Here is a 15,957-nt window from a genome sequence, read left to right on the forward strand (position 1 = left end):
CATTCAAGAAGTGTTCACACTGTCAGTAGTGCATGACAGTGTCGTATTTTCCCTCTGGTGGAAACCAAGTGAGCCTGAGCAAATGGAAAGCTCTGCTTCCTGGTTTGTGATGACTGCTGTCTGTGACACCTCTAACTGCATCTTCCTGCTAAGTGAATATACATCACATTACCTTGGATCATTGTTATGGCTTCAGACTATAATGAAAAAATCTAATTTGCAATTCAAATGGAAAAGCAATTTGGGGACTAGGAATGTTGGAATTATTTCTGTTTACCTGGAAATACCCAGGCTCATCAAGAGCTTTTGCTCAGAGGAGAGTAAGCAAGTTCTGCTGTCTTATCACAAGAAAAGATAAATCCTGCTCCGCTATGGATGAAAGAAAGGTAACTCTCTTCAGTATTTGCCCTCACAGCATTTTTTACAAAACACTTTTGCACTGCTAAGGCTACTGGCCCTGCCACTGTGATAAGTCACGCATGCAAATTCTGTCATCCCAGCCTGCCTGCTCTTCGAGAACCTGATAGTCCTGGCCTCCCAACCCAGGGCAGAATTCTTAATGTGCAACCAGTCTTCAAGGGAGAAACCACACTCATGAAGGCTTGTTAAATAATCTAGAACAGAAGACAGAAACTACATTCAGAGGTGCAGAAGTCATGGTGGACAGATCAGGACCTAGGTGTGGCTGCATAGCACACTTAGTGTCAGAGTATTCTCGCACTTCAAGCTCACTACAACTTTTCCCTTATATGCAGTTTGAGCAATGTAGAAACATGACCATTTTTTATTGAGAAGCTGAAGGATCTTGCCAAAGAATGCCCCTCATGCCTTCATATCAGCCAACCTTGTATTTCCTTTCCTTTAGGTCACATTATTATTTATAATATTAATTCAGTCTTCTCTTTTATGTATAGATTTTTTTTTATTCTTTTTTTTTTTCTCCAGGAGAATGTTTCATTTACTTTCTAGCTCGATACTTCTACCAACCCTCATCTCTTTGGTACTCCAACAATTATGTCTGTTATTCTGTATCTCTATTTTTGCGTAGTTCCACCATGTAGTCTAAATTTCCAACTTTCTCTGGAGACTTCTGATTAAACGAAGCCCCCTGGAAACAGCCCACATTACTGACTAATGTGAGCAGGGTCTTTCCTTCTCTAGAGCTTTGTTATTTCATGGATTGTGCAGTTAGGTCTGTGGTTGCAAAATTTCAAAGTCGTGTTCCTTTTGGTGTAGCAAGGGCAGACAAGGCCAGTGGCTAAAGTACGTGAAAGCTGTTTATCTGATCAACAAAAAGTAGCAGCATCCAGACAAAATCACCGGCCAACTGAGAGTCAGTTCACTTCTTATCAATACAGTTGATAGAAATGAAGGGGAAAATATTACCTGAAACCTAGATTTGAGCAATATGGAAGGAGTTAGGCTCCTTTTCAAATATGTTTTTCCAACTAATATTCTTGTGTGGCTTAAAATTATCCTGACAGAAAAACAATTGAGGCAGCTTTTAAACTAATGATACAATCCCATGGATAATTTCCCCTAAATAGCTCAGAGATGTGACTGAGTGAATCATACATCATCGCTGGAAGCAATTTCCCTCAATGAGTTCTACCTGCTGGATATCACAGTGCATTACAGATTGAGTAAAAGCTTTCATCTGAAATCAGATTCAAACTGGCTTTGGAGCAAAACTTAAACCCTGAGGGTTAGAGAGCTATTTAATACCTCTCTGCAAGTTGCAGGTTCCGTGCATTCCTCCCCGTGCTGGACAAGTTATTTGTGAAGAAGCCACACAATCTACATAGTTTCAGCCTGTCTTCACTAACATTACTGACCTTAACATGCAATTTGCTACTCCTTGATATATTGGCCAGCATCTCACAGGTTGTTTTTTAGTCCATTTGTTTATGGGTTTTTTGTTTTTTTAACAGCACTCCCCACCTTTTTTAAAATTCTGTTTTATTTATTTAACTCCTCAGGCTGCCACAACATCAGGTTTTCATGTTTCTTCAGTAATAAAAATTAGACCCTGCTTACAGATCAAATCCTCACTTTTGGGAATGGAAACAAGATAGAAAGGCACGATCCATTTTGAAGGTAAATATGAAGATGTCTTAGGCACCGAAGCTAAAGTACAATGTAACTTAATTGTATATGCAGTAAGGATTTGATGCAAAGCTCTTTGATTCTAGAAGACTCCTGCTGACTTCTGCAAGATCCAGAGAAGGTTCTGAAATGGAAATTAGTGCAGCACAGCTGATGGAGAATACAGATTAAGAAGAGTTACTGGAAATCACAAACCAGACTTCTGCTGGGTTACATCTTGTGGAGAACTTTCAGCTAACTCTTCTTTTGGCTACCTCGAGGACCAAACTCACAACATAGAAGTAATCATCTTTGCATATTCCTGTGCTGAGAAAACGGAAATCTAGGTTCAGGGCCGCAGCTCTGCTTAATGGAATGGAATGGCATACGCACACTTGGCTTTTAGTGAAACAAAGCAAGAAACTATTTGAGCTTCCATAGGTTGAATTGCGAGAAAATTTCAGGAGGGCAAAGACAAAAGATAAATACAGTGGAAAGAATAAGATACAGTCAGAAAGAAAAATCAGAGACTCAAGGAAACTGAGCCCAAGGTACTGTAAATGCACCTTTCACACTATGCATTTCAACAGCCACGATAAAAAAAAAAAAAAAACTACAAGAAGTTTGCATTTCTGATGGCCTGCAAGCTTCCCTCATGGCCATTCTGTTCAAGCCACAAATAAGCAGTAATTTAAATAGAACCGTAAAAATAATTCTCAGCCATTTGTTTGTTTAATTTTTTTTCTGTGGTTAGCATTTATTTTAGATCACTTTTTTTTTTTTCCCTGGACTGAGAAGGGATGTTTTTTCCAAGCTTTTTATCAAACTGACAGGTGATACTGCTTTAAATTGGGCACTACATCGTCAGTGGAGGCTTTCTCATTTCAGACCCGAGGCAACAGTTGGGTGGATGAGAAGTGACTTTGCCCTTTATTTACTAAATGCAGACTGGGGTTTTCAGGAGTAGGGAGAGCAGGAAAAGAAGAAAATAATGCCCTGGATAAAAATAGGAATGAATAAGAGAGGACAGGAATAAACAACACGGTATGAAGCAGGCAGGAATTTATAGTGGAGTAATTACATGACATCCATCTTATTGCCTGTGAACCATTATCTCAAGCACAGCTTCTGAATCCATTTTGTTCCTTGTCATTTCTCCTTCCCCATCAACAGCAGAAAAGGTGACATAGGGTTATAGATGATGTTCCTAGTGGATCTCTGTACACTGCAGATGTAGCTAAGATGGTTACAGATCAGGTGTGAAATCTAATTTCAGACTGAAGCCATGGACTTCCCAATTTCTCTGGCACATAAGTCCAGCCTGGGGATCAGGAGGAAATAGTTTAATGCAAAAAGACAGGAGATTGCTTGGCTGCTTTGATGGCCTCTCTTCCTCAAAATCTGCATGGTCCTAAGAGTACACTAGACAGAAAAGATGACAGAAAGCTATTATTGACAATACACTGAGAGAGAGAAGAGTTCTTGGCAGTGTAACTAATATACATAGGTTACTCTGAAAGTAATGCTTCCTAATTTTGCTGGAAACTAAAAACAATACAAAGAGGACAATAATGCTATTTGATAAACCACATTATCAGCTACAAAACACTCTTTTTCAAGTCACCACCATTAGCTACGCATTTTTGCCAGTGATGAACAAGAGCCTGCATGTTGCATTCATATAAATCTGGATGGCCATTCAGAAATTAGCTTGTCTTTCATGTCACTGTTATCACTGCTGAAAGGTACCACCCACCACCTCACTGTGCTCATATCTACTGCTTGGACTCCATAAACATTGAACAAGTGTTGATGGATGTCAGTGCGTGCAATTTTTTATGCATGGAGGAATTCAGTGACATCTCTTTACTTCATACACACTTCCATATCAAAGACCATTTTGTCAGACTGCCCCTCTGCTGCCATCTGTCACATGGCAACAGAATATAATGGGATGCTTGTGGGAAGGTTCAACCTCTACTGTCATACTACCAACATCACCCTCTGGTATCATGGGCCAACATAATATAATAGGAGGCATTACTTTTGGAGCAGCCCTGGTATCTGTTCTGCTGGAATAGATAACACCTCATTTGGAAAGTAGCTCTTCAGCAATGTGTCAACAATTATTAACCTTAAAATTGAAATGCTTGAGTCTAATATTAAAGATTAACAGCACCAGTAAAGCTGGAGTTCGTCTGCATTGATTTTACAGACCCCACTGTGGCTCTGCAAGGATCGACCTCAGCTCCAGCAAACTAAAGAGCCAAAATTGCCCCATAGCAGCACCCAGAGGCAGGGCTTCAAGACCTACTCTGGACTAAGAAAACATGGATCTCTTGCACCCAATGCCTTCACTGACACCTGAGAAGCCTCTAGGCATCTCCTGAACACAGATACATTCAAGCACATCATCTACTGCTAATAATTTTCTTCAGCTGCACCTCTGCCTTCAGGAGGAGAAGGAAGTTTGGGACACACAAATATATATGATATGCAATGGCAAATATATGAGACCAGCACACATGCATAGCTTACAAAATAATTTTGTACATTCCACTATCCAATATTTACACAGACTTAACATTGCAAAGGAACTTGCTTTTAAGTATGTTCCTCAGAATCGTGTCTAAAAGGCTTGCAACTTTCAGTCAAACCACAAATCTACTCAATTTTCATGTCCCTGTTCTTATTTAAAACAATTTCTATCTACACACACTCCTATAACATTTAAGCTTCATATTGAAATTACATATGTGAGCAGAGTACAGATGCTGAGCAGGCAGAGAATTCTGCTGTCTCCACACACAATTTCCTGCTGCTCAAGCACCAATTAACCAGAAGGAGGTAAGATGCTTCACTGTCAGAGAAAAATGGGAGCAGGATTCAAGCACAGCAACTGTTGCTGAGAGTAAAGTGAGGAGAAAACGGAGACCTGCCCTTGTTTTGTCTAATAGAAGTGATAAAGTAGCATCCGTGACAACACACTGTTGGAAACTAGAGACAGACGATCCAAATTCATGCCAAAATCATCTTAATGCTGTTCTCTCCCCCTCCTTCCCCTCTTCTATCTCTAAATGAATAAAAATCACCTGGCTCTGAAGACAGCCAGGACTGGGTATGATTTAGACAGGCTAAGTTTGTATTTTCCTTGCCTAGTGATCTCAATATTTCCCTGCACTCACTTGATGTTATTTACAGTGTCTGGTACCTATCTCAGGAAGGCCATTATGATTCATAAAGCAGCCAGGAGTCATCCATGTGAGAAAGTTTCTGAGTAACTTTTGTGATTCCTGCAGCAGGATAGCCAACAGCGTGGATCCTTGTGGTTTGCCTGCAGAGCTGCAGCTAACAGATGTCTTCTTCTTCAGCCCATCAGTGAAACATTAAGCTCTTCTCTTTCGCTGTCACTACCAAAAGTCCCCTCAGTGCAGAGTGGAGCCACAGGGCATCCCATCTATCAGCTAACCAGTCCTGCCTGTTCTCTGGGAGGTTTCACCTGCTGTAACCACAGACATCTGCCTGAGAATCAGTGCCCAGTTCTCCCATTTGCTTAAAGAACCTCTTCATCCTGCCGTGCTGTGAAGCCTATGGCCACCTTTCAACTCCCCGAGGGATGGAGCAACATCCATTGCTCAAGGTGCTTCCAGCTGACCAAGTCACTCTTATTTTGAAAATGTCCACAACATGTAAGTGAAAAAGAAATAAGTGGAATAAGTACATGTCCACCACACAAACCAAGAGGAGTCAGTAAGTGACCTTAAAAAGGACCAGTAATTAGAGCAGAGCTGGGATTAGACCAGGGACGTCCAACTCCCGATCCCCCTGCCCCACACCATCAGGGCAGCAGCTCTACTCCACCAAGTGGCTCAGCCTGGACCCGGGCACACACCCATCACTCAGCTCCAACCGAACATCGGTGTGCTATTAACCTCATCTGGGCTGAGACCAGGGCACAGGAAGGGCGCAGTGCAGTACTAATTCAAATAAGTTTATGGATCTTGATTCATTGGCTAAACACAACCCAGTGAACAGTGAAAAACATGCAGCTGTGCTTTTCATTTTTTAAAGAAATTTGAGAACAGGTTTCAAGATTGCCAACAAAAATCATCAATTTTTAGGTTTATGTGGGACTCCACTTTCAATTGACATAAATAAGTTAATTGTGAATTTTCAAATGGGACGTATAGAGTCGCAGTCAAAAATTTGATCACATCTCTTTACCAGACTTTCATTAATCCTCTCTTACCAGAGAGAAATACCCCTAGTTTCAAAGCCAAGCCTCATCCATATCATCTCCTTGGCAGTACACATATTTATGAACAACTAGTTTCAAGGATGAAGCACAGAAAAAGTAAAATTACATCAAAAATCTCCGATGAACACCTTGAGGACTCATTAAGACTTGCAACCACTGCCATCAAACTAGACTGATGTGTTAGTTTCACAAAAAGAAAGTCAAATATACCAGTAGTTCTGTGTTTTTGTTGTTCTTTTTTACACTTTCATTAAAAAAAAAAATCATTAAAACATTAAAGTAAGTTTTGCTACTTATATACATTAACCATATTAAATGTTTTATGAAGGCACCTCTGAAAGCAATGTCTCCTGTTATGTTGGCTCATTACATCAGAGGCAGATGTTGGTGGTACAGCAGTAGAGGTTGAACCTTCCCACCAATATCCTGCTAAAATTTGTTGTTGTGTGATAGATTGCAGCAGGGGGGCAGTCTGACAAAATAGAGTCTAACACAGAAGCACGTATGAAGCAAAGAGGTGTCACTGAATTCCTCAGTGCAGAAAGAGTTGCACTCATTGACATCCATCAACACTTGTTCAATGTTTATGGAGACCGAACAGTGGATATGAGCAGAGTGAGGTGGTGTGTTGTGCATTTCAGCAGTGGCAACAGTGGGTCACCTCTGCTGTTGCAGACTGTTATGAGCACAGCATGTAGGCTCTTGTACATCGCCAGTGAAAATGCAGAGCTAATGGTGGTGACTGTGCTGAAAAAAGAATGTTTTGTAGCTGAGAATGTGCTCCATTAAACTGGGTTATTGTGTCTCTGTATTGGTTGTAGTTTCCATGGAAATAAAGAGGAGGCATTACTTTTGAAACAACCCCCATAGATGTGGCCCTAGACAATTCCTCTTCACCCAACACAGCCCAGCCAAGTCAAAAGGATGGACATCCATGGATTAAACCTTTAAAACTCATCTTGCCTGCTGTCACCTTCCCACATCAGTCCCTCAGTTCAGAGCTGTTTTACTCAGGTACAATCTTACAAAATTTAGGACACTTCTGCTGGGAATCTCTACCTGGAAGAGTGTGGTGCTAGAATGTGGAGCACAATGCATATGAGGACTCAATACTGACATCCTATTACAGTGCCTCTCCAAATGCTAAAAATGGATTTAACGCAGCAGTGAGACTTTTGCTGTCATCATCTGTTGTTGGGCTTTCTGTATACTGCTTTCTGATGATGGGTGCCATTAAAATTGAGAAGCATATGAATATATGAAGGAGCCTGTCACCTGCTGTCTTAGTTGATAGCCTACACCTGACAGAAACGTTAACAGACATTCTATTTCTATCTCAAAAGAAATATCAAGTTTGCCAAAGCTTTTCTTCAAGGTGAGTAAATGATTTCACCTAAAATATCATGATTAGAGCTTTTCATCTGAGGGTGAGCCAGAGTAGCCATTAGGAATTCACAGCAATTAGCTGCAAAGACAGGTGAAAGATAGTTTCCTAAAACTGAATTTAGAAAGGGAGCAGGGGAACAAGGAATGATATATGGCTCCAAAAGATCTGTGATGCTCTCAAATCTTGTGCTACTCCAACACATAGAAAATTTAAGCACATACAGCATAAGGAATGGCAAAAGGATTTAGGTAGATGAGATGTCTGGTGTTACAGTAATGATTATGAATAATTGAAGTATCATGACAGGCAGAGAGAAAAAGTCATTTTACAAAAGAAAGAAAAAAAAATGCAACCCAGAAAACTAAAAAAAAAATCTGAATGCCACAGAAACCCAGCATTGTGAAGGACACAAATGGAATAAGCAGCACTGTGTCATCAAATATTTAAAATGGCAAAACAAAAATAGTTCACCCAATTCAAAATCCAGAATTATCCTCTTATGCATAAGAGGCACAGAGATGATATACACACACAGGAGGGCTGCAAGGCACTCAGCACCATTCAGCCTGATTCTATCAGAGAGTTCTCACCCATTTGCTTGTCAGATACCTTTCTTTTCCCAGGTTTGGAAAAAGCATGCTTAGAAATGCAAAGGACGGGTAAGGACAGGAAAAACAGATTTATTACTACATAGATTACAAGATAACCCATGCACTGAATCTGGCCTCTCTCTGCTATCCCTGAACTTCTATTTAAATTCTATTTTATCACATAGCATCACCAGTTGAACTGGTAGTTATCCCACTAGCCTCTCCTAGATAAGAGCTCCTGAATTTTAACAAAACCATTCAGAGAAATTGAGGATCCTTCAATGCAAGAAGGAAACAAAGGCTCAAGCACAGGTAAGTGTGCATATCTTCTAGAAACCATATAGAACACATACAAGAGAGGACATCTCTTCCTGAGTGTCTCATGCCCTAGGTGACAACAAGACGACAGAGGGAGATTCTGTGCAAGAGTTTTTTAAGAGGAAAATGTATACTTGTAGCTGGTGACCCACGATAAGGCCACTTGCATACTCAGATTGAGAGGAAGGCTGCAAAACCATCTGACCCTTTTTTATTTGTGATGCCTTTGTGTATAGGCTCTCATTTCACGCATTCAGCCTGTCCCACACTGAATATCATCATCTCCCACCAAAATGACCCAAATCTTGAGCTCTCCTAGCAAAGAACCATCTGTTCTGGCCATGAGCAAAAACTATTCAAATGGAGCTTGAATTTCTTCTACACTGGCTAAGAATCAGCGCTGTTTATTAAGATCGTCTCAGAGCTGTAACAACTCACTGTTAACAAATTCATCAATACCCTTTTACTTCCTGTTCATGATGTCCTCAGGATTTTTTTTATTCTTTTAAACAAAATGTTGAGGAAAAACAGCTCCTCAGGTAACATTTCCAGTTCAGAATATGGAGGATTTGGTAACAGTGTTTTAACATAGTGTTTCCAATAGGAATTTACATATGCATTCCTGTAACAAGCTAGATAATTATTCATTCAGTGAATAGATGTCTTCTGCATTCTATTTTACAGGGACTGAACTTTTAAACTGATGCATTTCTTCAAGAACAGAAAAAGGCAGACTCAGGAAGGCACCATTTAATGAGCACAAGCCCATTACTGATGCTTGTACTCAGGAGAAATACAATAAGAAATACCTAAATTGGTGCCATTTCTTTGATGACGATGGAGCAGTGCTGCTTGACACCAACTGAGGATCTGATCCTGTTAACCTTCATTGACTCAGAAATACATCTCCCAAAGCACCTAGCTTAGCAGAGAAATTAAATGCAGCTAAGATTGGAGAAGGAAGACGCAGCTCTCGTGGGAATGGAGGGCAAAGAAAAATATAGGCTGAATTTCTGCTCATCTCTAGAATATCACTGTTGCAGGATATTCTTCAAGCATACAGAGGACAAATATGAGCTGACATAATTACCCACCTGTACAACACACCTTTGCAGATTCTGTGGGCTTTCTCATCTCATAAACATAGTTATGGTGCTACTCAGGCATTCACCAAATAGAAGGACACTTCATACCCTTACCCTACAGCACCTCCTGCATGACACTACAGCACCTCCTGCATGACACCTCTTCCACCCTGCAGGGCCCTGCAGTATCACTACAATATTCGCTGAAAATTCTAATAGTTAGCACCACACTACCCAGGGAGAAACCAGCTGGAGTTCAAAAAGATGGCAGACCAGGCAAACTTGAGGCAGGTTTACATGAACCTTGGGCAGAAATTTGAAAAACTCATAAAACATAAATCATAAATACATATAGCCATTTCCTCCAACTTTGATCAACTTTTAGGGGGAGGAAGCCATCAGATAGAGACACAGGTCACCTTTGGACATCCACACTCCATTTCAGAAGCTAATTTGTTGAGTTACAAAAAGGAAAAGTCAACTCATAAATCCCATATCCTTCTCCAAACACATAAATAAGCTGTCTCATCTACTGGGAAGCACTCGCAACACAAGGCTGAAGCTTTCATTTCTGAAAGACTTTCCAAGTCAAGACCAGATCCATCTTTTTATAAGTAATCACAAGTAAGACTTTTGCACAAAATAAATTAATCAAAAGATAAAATGAAACAAGAAAAGTGCCATACAAGTAGCCTCCAGAGAGCATGGAAGACAGAAGAAATGAGGCACACGATAGAGGAGAGAAAATCAGGGAGGATGGGAAGACAGACAGATTGGAATCATTCACAAGTGGCAAGACTACGAAGAGATCTGAGGAGAAATCCAAGTAATTAGCAGATCACTAAGCCACATAGACATCCTATTATTTAACAGACATAATTTGCAGAAGGTATTAGTCTCAAGGCTCCTGTTTCAGGACTGTCACCAGGACACTCACAGACTTCTAACATTTTCTTAGCTGGGGACTACATACGCTAAATGGACATATTGCAGTATATCCACACAGAATATTTCAGCCACATTACAGCTTCCTAGGCCACAGCTGTAAAGAAACACCAAGGGCAGGTAGACAAAGGTGGTGTTTCATTAATTGGTTAACCTACAGTGAATGTCCTCCTTTCGGTATGTGCACAAGCCAGTTACTTCCCCTGTAAACAGTTTAACAGTTTTTCCTTACACCACAGCAGGTAGGGATTGAGTGGATATTAAGTTTTATAAAAAGGTACATCTCAGAACTGCTTTATCCAAGGAACAAGGCCTTTTCTAATTGCAGCATTAGTCTGTAAGCAAATAGCCCCAGTTTAAAAATCTGTTTTATTATAATGGGACCTTTTTTCCTTCCCTGTCTTGTCCGTGCAAAGGGGAGAAACAGCAATAAAAAAAATATGTTCCACAAAAAAGAAATATGACCACAATGTTGATTAACAACCTAGAAAAATGTTTTCCCTTGGTGCAAAGAACACAACACTCTGCAGCGTAACAAGTGCAAAAACTTACTGTAGGCCAGAGCTCCTGTACCTCCTGCTGATTTAGGTTTCCTCTCTTTTTGAGAGCAATAACCATAATTCAGATTTTGCTATGACCTTCCATTGCAGTCATGTCAGCCTACAGACTATCATTAGGAATCCAACAATGACGATCTTTCTCCTAGCAAAAGTATTCAATATGAAAATCCAGACCAAAAGACAATGCCAAGAGTGGTGTTTCTTTCCGCTTGCTAGGTCGCAAATTGAGCATTTAAGTACAATCTGCTGGCTTTGCTATGTGCAAGTAATCAAAGGCCAAGGGAATGCTCCTACGATACAGCTCCCACAAAGCCATTAGAAGGAGAATATTACAAGAATTTGCTCCACTAACTGAGAATATTATTCTTTTACTCACCTTTGGAAGATGTGATTTTCAAGATAACTTCTTGTCGAAAAGGAAGGTTCAGGCACATCCAAAGTATCAACCTATCTCTGCAGTGCTGGAGGATAACTGGAAGCAAACAGGAACTCTGAATGTGTTGGAAATAACACGGGCATGCAATGTTCCCTTTGTCCTGGCAAAACAGGCATCTGTACACCTGAAAAAAGAGCAAAGAAAACAATGTCATGCATAAAGTCTCAGCAGAATGATTTTTCCAAACAATAACAGATGTATCCTTAATCGCAACAAATTTCATCAAACTCAAAAAAAAAAAAAAAAAATCACTTGGAGCACAAAGATAAGTAGAGTCACCAGAGTTATTCCATTTCATATATTATTCCATACTTCCTTCTTTGGGAACACTAACTTGCTATAGACACTTAAAGTTGTATTTTGAGCTCACATGAGTGCATGTTTTTCTGGATTTAGACGCCTACATTTATGCTTAAGAGAATAATCAATAATTCAGAGGACTTATTATCTAGGACCTTCTAGATCTTGCCTCTACGTGTAATTTTATGGAAAAAAGATCATACCATAAAGCCAACGACTGATATTTTGCTGTTTTTTATTCTTGAAGAAAGCAACCAGTATAAATCGAGGACAAAACAAAAAGAAAGTACTCCAAAACACAGCTAAGAACAGCTGAAGTAAGTCAGGAAGATAATTAGTAGAATCAGACTCCTGGGCATCAGCTGAGGAAGATTCTTCCTCATTTATCAATTTCATTGCGGAATTCTTTCCTGTATCCCATGGCTTCTGATGCAAACTTGCAATATTACTGCTGAAGTTTTCCTGAGCCCCAAAACTCATGCTTTAGCTGTACAATTTGTGCATGATTAAATATTAGGTTCTTTTCCTTTCTCTGCTCTCCATTCTTATTGCTTGCGAATGAATCAGGCATTAAATATCATTTTCCTACTGACTTGCAGAAGATTTGAGTGATTTACTGAGTTCCAAACTTAAAATTACACTGCTTACTGGGAGGGCAACTTACCTAAAAACATTATACCCATGCATGGCAACTGTTAAAAGTCACTATTAGGGATGTACAAATCTTTCCCTCGTAAGTGGGAACAAGTTCTTTCTCTGGGCCAAAAGAAACAGGCAATGAATATCAGCTGTGATAAGGACTATTCAGGAAACTATTCAGGGCAAAAGGACTATTTAGGAGAAAAGTGCTACTACTAAATTAGGTGTCAGTCCAAACCTCAAGAACAAAAACCAATCAAATCAGTGAGAAATTTTTAAAGGCTTTTTCCTTAATACTTCAGTGATATTTGGAGCAAGCCTTCAGAGCCATGCATTAGAAATACAGTAAGGAATTTTAGTGGCTGGCTGTGTCACATAAATAGCTGCACATTCCTTCCAGAAAGCCCTGATCTGAGTGAATATGACTTCGGTACTGTCTAGTGAAATGGAAAAAGGCATCGTCCAGAGTTCTACTTGCAGAAATCCATTACAGTTCTGAACTATATGTCTACATTGTGCTTATTGCACTGAAGTTCCTTTTCAAAGCAAACGAAGTTGCTTTTCCCAGTTGCACACTGTGCATCGAGAGAGAGTTAGCTGGGATGGGGCCTGAATCCACAAGGCATGCAAAGGTCTTCTGACAGCACTCAGATGTGGGCTTCAACTTTGGCTCAGTCAGGAAGAAAGCCATTTTGAAGACATCAGCTGTGGACTCAGTGCACATCACAGGAATCCAAGTATAACCACTATATAAATTCTTATTTAGATGCAACCTCTTCAGTGCACTAAAATGAGCCATACAGATCTGCTGAACAAACTGAGACAGATTCTACAATACAACCCATTTTTTGGTTTATTCTGACTTGGAATGGAGCCAGTCCAATTTATTTCAGGTCTTTCCACAGGTACTTTTCAGAATACTATCAATTGATCCCATTGGCTGAAAACTTAGCATGATTCCTCTCTCTATTCCCTGAAAGAGTAGTAAGAGAAGATGCAGAATCCCATTGTCTCAAAATAGATTGATGCATATGTTCAATTTTCTCAGATTTTCCCTAAAGCCCACCTTGCAAGCAGAAATTCCCTTGGTGGTTCCTAAGAAGACCAATTTGCTATGGCACAGTAAGCAGCAGTGTTTAGGCCAGCAGATTGTTGGCTAGAGACTATGTGTGGGCATGCTGAAAACCATGTTTTTCACCCATATGGCCAACAGATGGGAGAAAAGAAACTTTTTCAAGAGAAACACAAGTCGCTTATACTATGGCTGCTTGGAACAACAACAGATGATACTAGTCACTTCTCACCACACCCCTCATGCCCTCACACCTCCTTTCAGATCACATTTCCATCCTCCACCCCCGCTGTACTTGTACTCAGCTATAGATATCCACACAAACAAGCAATAAATAAATAAATAAATAAATAAAAATCCAGTGCTGTAACCTTAAAAAAGAAACAACTTGGACACAGAACTGAATGAGCATGTGTAAAATAAAATATTGACAACTCTGAGTTTTTCCATAACACACTCCTCGATGTGCAGAGTTTGGTTGTGCCAAGATACGTAATGCAAAAAAAAAAAAAAAAAAAAAAAAAAAGTTTCATATCTGGATTGTGGTTTGGGTATTCATTATCTCTATGTGTATTCGAACCAAGTTTTAGAACAGATCTCCCTCCTAAATGAAAGCTGATATTGATACTTTGTGTTACGTTTTATGTATATTCATTACAGTCTCCTACTTTAAAGTTACTAGTAGAGACTACTGAAAGGGAAACATCACATGAAGAAACCAGTAATGCAAAAATCAAAACAATGCATTCCAAAAATGTAATTCAACATGTGATGTGCATATATGTAGGTTGATCTGAAAGTAATGCCTCCTATTTATTTCCATGAAAACGACAACAGATGCAAACCATGATGACACCATTCAATACAGCACATTCTCAGCTACAAAGCACTATTTTTCAACACAGCCACCAGCTGTGTATTTTCACCAGCAGTGAACAACAGATTGGATGCCATGCTCAGAAAAAAATCTGCACTAGCAGAGGTTACTGTTGCCACATATTATCAGATTCCACCCCCCAACATTCCTTCCTTCCACCACCACCATCATAAATGCAACATTCACTTTCTTAAAACAGACAAGTTATCATTGACTTCTGCAGAACCACAGAGAAGCCTGCACTGATTTTCCTTCTGCATATTTATGTGGGATATTCCCTTCCACTGAAGAGTTTACAACGCTCATAAATCTTTTGTTAAAGCAGCATACAAAAGACCACTTACAGGGTACTTGTTTCTTTACCAAAATGGAAAATGATGGAAGTTGTATATTTAGCACACTCTGGTGATTTGGGACATAATAAGGACTGTGGAAAAGCTATGAACTCACCACTTTGGAGAGTTCAAAATGATGAGGAAATTTCTCTGTATACATGATACCAAGCACAAGAGCATCCGTACAGCTTTGTAGCGAAGGTACAACTTACAGTGTTGTTTCTCCAATAAGAGTTCTGTCTCCATAGCAGTTCATAAGAGAATATAAAAACAGCATTCTCCCAGCTTTTAACACTTTGCAGGTTCTGTGACAGACACAATGTCTCTGCATCTAGCAGTCATTTTACTTTCTTTCTGAGAGTAAACTGATTTTGTTCCTACAGGAAAGGGCAAAAAATATTATTATTATTATTATTATTATTATTATTATTATTTTGGCCCTGTGCAGGACTTGGCGTCATGGAAACCAATACAAGACTTGAGCTCTGAGGAACTATTGCAGCACAAATACTACGACAGTGCAGAGGAGAGCTGTTGTCCACTGCAGAGTGCAATTCCCAGAATCCTACAGCCAGAGGAAACAAACAACAAAAAAAAGACACTCACTTTTAAAAAACAGAAATTGTATAGGGCAAGGGGATAGAAATAAGGGAAGCACCCTTATTCCGTGCTTCCAGGAAGATACCTTCTGGTTAATGTTGTCTTAGCTTTACAACTAAAGACACTAGATTGAGAGAGACTTGCTCATTTTGAATCTTGAGGTCTCCATGATTGTCTTTCTCTCTATGACCTTCCCGGACAAAAACCTTATTTTTTGATTCCTCCAATTTATTTCTGAAATGCAGGGCTTTCACTTGAAATTCCCTTCCTCCTCATATCTGGACAAGTGTTCATACTTGCAGGTTATTAAAATACTATAATTGGATAACATTTTCTCAGGGTTCCTTGGTGATTCTGTCAGAAACACGTCGATCCCCATGGAGCTCATTCTTATCTTTAGCAGGGAGAAATAAGTCTGACTTTTCTCTTTCTAGTGTGGTTGAATTGTGGAAATCAGGACTAATCTGTGA

At 39.7% G+C, this 15,957-nt stretch overlaps 1 protein-coding gene across 1 annotated transcript in view; it reads right to left on the reverse strand.

Moving 5' to 3' along the window:
• The window catches only part of SORCS1 (sortilin related VPS10 domain containing receptor 1), a 554,925-nt gene that overhangs the window by 323,910 nt on the left and 215,058 nt on the right, over nt 1-15,957 (reverse strand). The window contains exon 9 of the mRNA XM_025151802.3: nt 11,605-11,788. The gene's annotated coding sequence lies outside the window, so the exon portion shown is untranslated. The remainder of the gene's footprint in view (nt 1-11,604; nt 11,789-15,957) is intronic.

This window comes from Gallus gallus, chromosome 6, assembly GCF_016699485.2.
Source record: "Gallus gallus isolate bGalGal1 chromosome 6, bGalGal1.mat.broiler.GRCg7b, whole genome shotgun sequence".
NCBI lineage: Eukaryota > Metazoa > Chordata > Aves > Galliformes > Phasianidae > Gallus > Gallus gallus.